We start from the raw sequence: 6,475 nt of genomic DNA on the forward strand, positions 1-6,475 counted from the left end.
GGTCACAAGCTGGCAGAGGGTAAATTCAGATTAGATATCAGGAGGCGCTACTTCACTGTCAGGGTGGCTAGGATCTGGAACCAATTTCTAAGCAAAGTGGTGCTGGCTCCTACCCTGGGGGTCTTTAAGAGGAGGCTAGGCAATCACCTTGCTGGGGTCATTTAACCCCAGTACTCTTTCCTGCCATGGCAGGGGGTCAGACTTGATGATCTGCTCAGGTTCCTTCCGACCCTACTAACTATGAAACTGAAAACTATGAAGAAATCCTTGCATCTCACAGGTGAGAAAAACACTTGTTTTATCTCCTGTTGGATTTCATCATCCCCTGACGACAGGAGGGAAGCATGGACCATTTAGAAACCATAAAAGGGCCCCAGATTGCATAGGGAATGTGGATTACATGGATTTTAGGGTTCTAGTGCAGAGAGACAGTTCCTTCCCAGTCTCTTTCCTGCCACCTACCATTTGCATGGCTCTTTCCTTGGCTGTTGGATTGTATTCTGAATCTGTTGCTCTCATGTGTGTCATTTCAGAATATTTTCCATATTCCCTCTTGTCCAACCCCTACCCTTTCTGGGGTTGGTATTCATTCATTTACCTAAAAAATTAAAGCTTGAGGTAGAACTATGATTAAAGCTATGCAACATAAACCTTACATTTCATAATCCTTAGCTTTTAGATGTTTCTGGAAACAGTTACCACTTGGACTTCTCCCCTCTGAAGGTTTTCCTACACCTGTCTCAAGATTCAGAACAATACTTACTCTTATGTTTGTCTGAGCTAGAGCTAATGAGATGCCAGGTATTCAGCCTAGGGATTCAGCAGTATGGCTTTGCATCTGAACACAGTGCCATAAAGTTTGATTTCATTTTAACATCAAGCAAAAGGCTGCAAATGACAGGTATTATGCAGATGCAAATGTTTTTCATGATGATGAAGTATGTTCAAAACCTGAGAATAGGAAGTCACTCCTAGACTGTGGAGTCACTACTGTGACTCTATATTCTGTGAACAACAACAACAACATCTAACTGGTTCAATTCAAAATGCATTTTATTCTGAATAAAAGCAATGCAAAAGGTCTTAATATTAAAGATTCTAACAACTCTTTAAAGTAAAATAGGTAAAACAAAATAATAAAGCTATTTTTATATGGTTGTGGCTATTCTGTGCTAGGCATTTTCTAAAAATTTTGCTCCAAAGAACTCCTGGTCAAAGAACAGACAGGCAAGCAAGGGGTACAGGGACAGTTAGTGATTTATTATAAGTCTAAAAACAGAAGAGTGTCTTGATGTTTTCAAGGGAGGGGCCCTATTAATGATCTCAGGAAGGACATGCTTTGCATTGTGCAAGAAAATACAGAAGTAATTTTGGGTTTAAGGTTCAACACAAGAAGCCAAAATGGTAAAGAAAAGAAATATGGAGGATTTTGGTACATGCTGGTATCTTCTGGAATAAGTCTCTATGACAAAATCATGGTGCTGATTCTGCTCCCACTTAAACCAGCCTCACACTGGTTTAAGTCTTTCCATGTAACAGAGTTTAGGGCTTTACTCTAGTAAAAGCAGGTTTTGGCCAAATACCCACCTGTCCCTCAAAAATAGTATTTATGGAAGTGGTCTGCTGTGCGCCTGGAATCACAATATAGGTATTCAATATAGGCAATCAAAAACATTAAGGAGGAAGTGAAAAATAACAGAAAAAAGAACTCCTAATGGAGTCCGTAAAAGTTGAACAATTAAAGCACAGAAAACATTCACCCACACTATATTATGAGGACTACTTTCCTTTAATATAAGAAAAATTAAGCTCCATCAATCCACTCAGAGCGAGAAGCCAAAGGGATAGGCTTTTTAATAATTCAATATAATTTTTAAAGTATCCAAAACTTCTCTTAAATGGTTTGCATTTTGGTTGTAAAAGCATTATTCCACACTGGTGAGACTTGCATATTAATTCTCCCTACTGCCAACATTTTGCTTTGGAGCTTTCATTAGATTGCACCAGCATACTACAGGTGGAAACAACACTTGTGGGACCTGGCTTAGGTTTGGCGGCTTTGTTTAAACTACCTAAACCTAAGCCAGGAGGAGCACGTGCAGGTGTTTGCTGCTTGCCAGGATCAGCCCTGGCAGTCAGAAATAAGTAATGGGGAAGGGGCAGAAGGAGGAGGGGTGGCTGACAGGATCTCAGGTAGGGGGGAGATTGGTGGGTCCAGGGGGGTCTGGTGAGTCTCTTGCTTCTTGATCTGTGAAAGGTATTTTTGTGAAGTACAAAATAGCCTTGTCATAGTGGGGAGGGAAGGGAAAGCATAAGAATAGCACAGCCCTGAGGCCCTGGTAAATGGCAGAGCTTTCCCAACCCCAGGACTTTACCATAAAAAAGTATGCAGGCATTTATTAAGCCAGGTTAACCCTTGCTAGTTCAGGTTAAGTCTTTCTGAGTGCATCTACAAGTGCATATTAATGCGAAGCAATAAAATCCAAAGCTTATCGCTCTGAAGTTTATTGCTCTGGGTATGCCATTTGCACTTGCTCCTGGGACTGAAGCACGTTAAGCTGGGTCAGAGCAGCCCCAGATGGCAGAGGACCCTCGGGGTCAGCCTGCCAGCCCAAGGCTGCTCCACTCTGACTCAACATGCTGCAGAGGAGCTGGCTGGTGCATAAGGGTACTTCAGTATGGGGATAGCTGGAAGGCAGCCCCCACACTGAAACACCCTTGTTCCCCAGCCAGCTGGGGAAATTTCTACACATGTGCTTTGTGGAGTAAAAAAAACTCTGTAGCAGGATTGCACTTGTATATCCAAGTGCAATCCTGCTGCAAAGTAATTGATTCCAGCCTAAAAGGAGTGTATGCGAAGAATGTGTGATGTTTACTGTGTAGGTATAGCTAATTAGTCTATTGTACAGTAAGGATCTCATGTAGAGACACCCTGCTAATCTAATCTAAAGTTAGATCACCTCTGATATGAATTAATTTTATATTAGGTGCACCATTTTTAGGGTGCCAAAGCACAGTGAATGCTTGCCTAACTTTGGTTAGTTGATCTAAACGTAATCACAGAATCATAGAAAATTGGGGCTGGAAGGGACCTCAGGAGATTATCTAGTCCACCCCCCAACTCAAAACAGAAACATATACAACTAAATAATTCCATCCAGGGCTTTGTCAAGACGGGCCTTAAAAACCTCCAAGGATGGAGATTCTACCACCTCTCTCAGTAACGTGTTCCAGTGCTTCACCACCCTCCTAGTGAGAAAGTTTTTCCTAATACCCAACTTAAACCTCCATCGCTGCAACTTGAGACCATTTCTTCTTGTTCTTTCATCTGTCTCCACTGAGACCAGTCTAGCTCCATCCTCTTTGGAACCCCCTGTTCAGGTAGTTAAAAGCTGCTATTAAATCCCACCTCAGTCTCCTCTCCAAACTAAATAAGACCAATTCCCTCAGCCCCTCCTCATAAGTCATGTGTCCCATCTCTCTGATCATTTTCACTGCCCTCTATTGAACTTCTCCACCTTGACCACATCCTCTCTATAGTGGGGGGCCCAAAACTGGATAGTACTCCAGATGTGGCCCCAGTAGTCCCAAATAGAGCAGAATAATTACTTCCCTCAATCTGCTGGCAACACTCCTACTAATGCAGCCCAGCATGCTGTTAGCTTTCTCAGCAAAAAAGCCACACTGCTGACTCATAGCCACCTTATTGTCCACTGTAACTCCCAGGTCCTTTTCTGAAGAGCTGCTGCTTAACCAGTCAGTCTCCAGGCTGTAGCAGTGCATGAGATTATTCCATCCCAAGTGCTGGACTTCACATTTGCCCCTGTTGAACCTCATGAGATTTCTTTTGGACCAATCCTCCAATTTGTCTAGGTCACTCTGAACCGTAGCCCTACACTCCAGCATATCTGCTACACCCCGCAGCTTGGTGTCATCCGCAAATTCACTGAGGGTGTAGTCCAACCCATCTTCCAGATTGTTAATGAAGATACTGAACAAAACTGGCTACCTGCTGGGCAGGGGTAACGCATAGGGAATGCATAGGGGTGCACATGGACTCCGAGAGTGCCAGTGTAACCCCTGTCAGGCTGCACTCCCTGTGTAGCTGGCAGGCAGAGGGACAAGCAGGAGCACCAGTGCCCCCCCACGAGTGTCAGCTGAGGAGTGGGGCCGCCAGCAGAAGCAGACGCACTGCTCCTGGAAGTGGCCATGGGAGCTCTGGAAGTGGCACGGATGGTTTTACAGTAAGTAAGATTGGCCATGAGGGACTCCACCCCCCCCCCACCAAGCCAGTGGGATTGGCCACTGGGAGACACACACCCTGGTCACTGGCTGGTGTCAGGGGAGGCAAGTGCCCCCTCTGACTCAAGAGGCACCAGACACCCATGCTCCTGGGGCACTCCACTTGAAATTATTGCCAGGTAGACATTGAGCCATTGATTACTGCCCATTAAGCCCAACAAATCCAGCCAGCTTTCTACCCACCTTAAAAGTCCATTCATCCAATCTATATTTCCTCAGCTTGCTTGCAAGAATTCTGTGGGAGACTACCAAAAGCCTTACTAAAGTCAAGGTACATTATTGCTTTCTCCACATCCACAGAGCCAACCATCTCATCATAGAAGGCAATCAGGTTGGTCAGGCATGACTTGCTCTTGGTGAATCCATGTTGACTATTCCTAATCACCTTCTCCTCCAAGTGCTTAGACATGGATTCTTTGAGGACCTTCTCCATGATTTTTCCAGAGACAAAGGTGAGGCTGACTGGTTTGTAGCTCCCTGGATCCTACTTCTTCCTTTTCTTAAAGACGGGTACTATATTTGCCCTTTTCTAGTCAGCTGGGTCCTCCCACAATCACCGTGACTTTTCAAAGATAATGGCCAGTGACTCCACAATCACATATGCCAACTCTTTCCCTTGAATGTATTTAACCTGCTCTTTCACCACTGAGGCTGCTCACCTACTCCCCAAACTGTGCTGCTAGGAGCAGTAGTCTAGAAGCTGACCTTGCCTGTGAAGACTGAGGTAAAAAAGGCATTGAGTACTTCAGCCTTTTCCTCCTCATTTGTGGGGTTGCCTTCCCCAGTGGGGTTGCCTCCCCCATTCAGTAAGGGACCCACACTTTCCCTGACCTTTCTCTTGTTGCTTACATACTTGTAGAAACCCTTCTTGTTACTTTTCACATCCCTTACCAACTGCAAGTCCAGTTGCACTTTGGCCTTCCTGGGCACGTCAACACATGTAAGCATGTGCACTTGTAGCAGCTCAAATAAAAGCGGTGCAAATTTGAGCTAGGGCTTTTTGCTTCAGTGCACATGCTCAACATGTACTTTGTTGTGGAGCAAATTGTGCCACTTGGGGCAAAATAACCCTGCCTGGCTCCTCCCAGATCTTCAGCCAGGGGGAGCTAGAGTCCAGGGCAAACACCTGTGCTGTCCCCAACAGTATAAAAAGCTGCCCTGTCCTGGCCCCAGCAGTATAAAAAGCTACCCTGGCAAGTAGCACAGGGCTACCAGCTCTCAGGAGCTTCTGGGTCCCAGCCAATTGGTACCTGGGGACACTATCCCTTGTGCCAGCTGGACTGCTGAAGCAGCCCTGAGAGTTCTCTGCACCCTCTACCCACTGCAGTGGTCTGGCAGTGGGGGCTGCAGCCTGGATGTGACCTGCTGTGCACCTGCCAGACTCAGATGAGGACTGTAGAACCAACAGAGGCATCTACCCCTCTGGGCCACCTGCCAGTGGACTGTGGTTGCAGGGTTGGCCTTTATGTGGCACTATTGCCATTTGTGCAGCTATCACCCAGAAGATGTTCCGGGTGTGGTGGCATGCTTTGAACTGTCAAAGCATGTTCTCCTGCCCTCATTGGGCCAGGAGGTCAGCCATAGCCAGCTGGCTCCAAGGTGCCAGCTCTGAGCAGGCAAGCTCCTGCCACTAGCCTCCCTAGCAGGAATTCTGGTGTTCCTTATTGGAAAACTGAAAAATCCCTGGTAAAAAAAATCCCAAAGTCACTCTGTAAAATACCCCCAAATCCATGTTCCTCCACAAGTAAAACAAAAGGCCACTATAAAGAGAGAGAGAGAGTGACAGAGACAGCAATCAGTTGGACGATGTTTTATTGATATATCCTACAGTGTTAAAGCAAGTCTCTTATCATAATAATAAAGTGAACTCTAAATACAGGTTTCATGAATACATATTTTGCTGCCCTCCCACAGGGCGATGGCCCTCACACAAGGGGTTCATCCCCCACACAAGGGCTACGGCTCCCCAACAGAGAGTTCAACCTCCACACAAGGGCTATGCCCCCTCAACAGGGGATTCATCCCCCCAACAGGGGATTCATCCCCCACACAAAGGGTTTGGCTCCCTCAGGGGCTACCATCCCTCCTGCAAGGCCCACGTGCCCCAACCCCGATTGCTGCTGCACCTGGCCCCATCCCCCAACAGCTGCTTCAGCCCCCCAATGACTGCCCC

This window comes from Crocodylus porosus, unplaced genomic scaffold (assembly GCF_001723895.1).
Source record: "Crocodylus porosus isolate Cpor-Errol unplaced genomic scaffold, CroPor_comp1, whole genome shotgun sequence".
Lineage (NCBI taxonomy): Eukaryota > Metazoa > Chordata > Crocodylia > Crocodylidae > Crocodylus > Crocodylus porosus.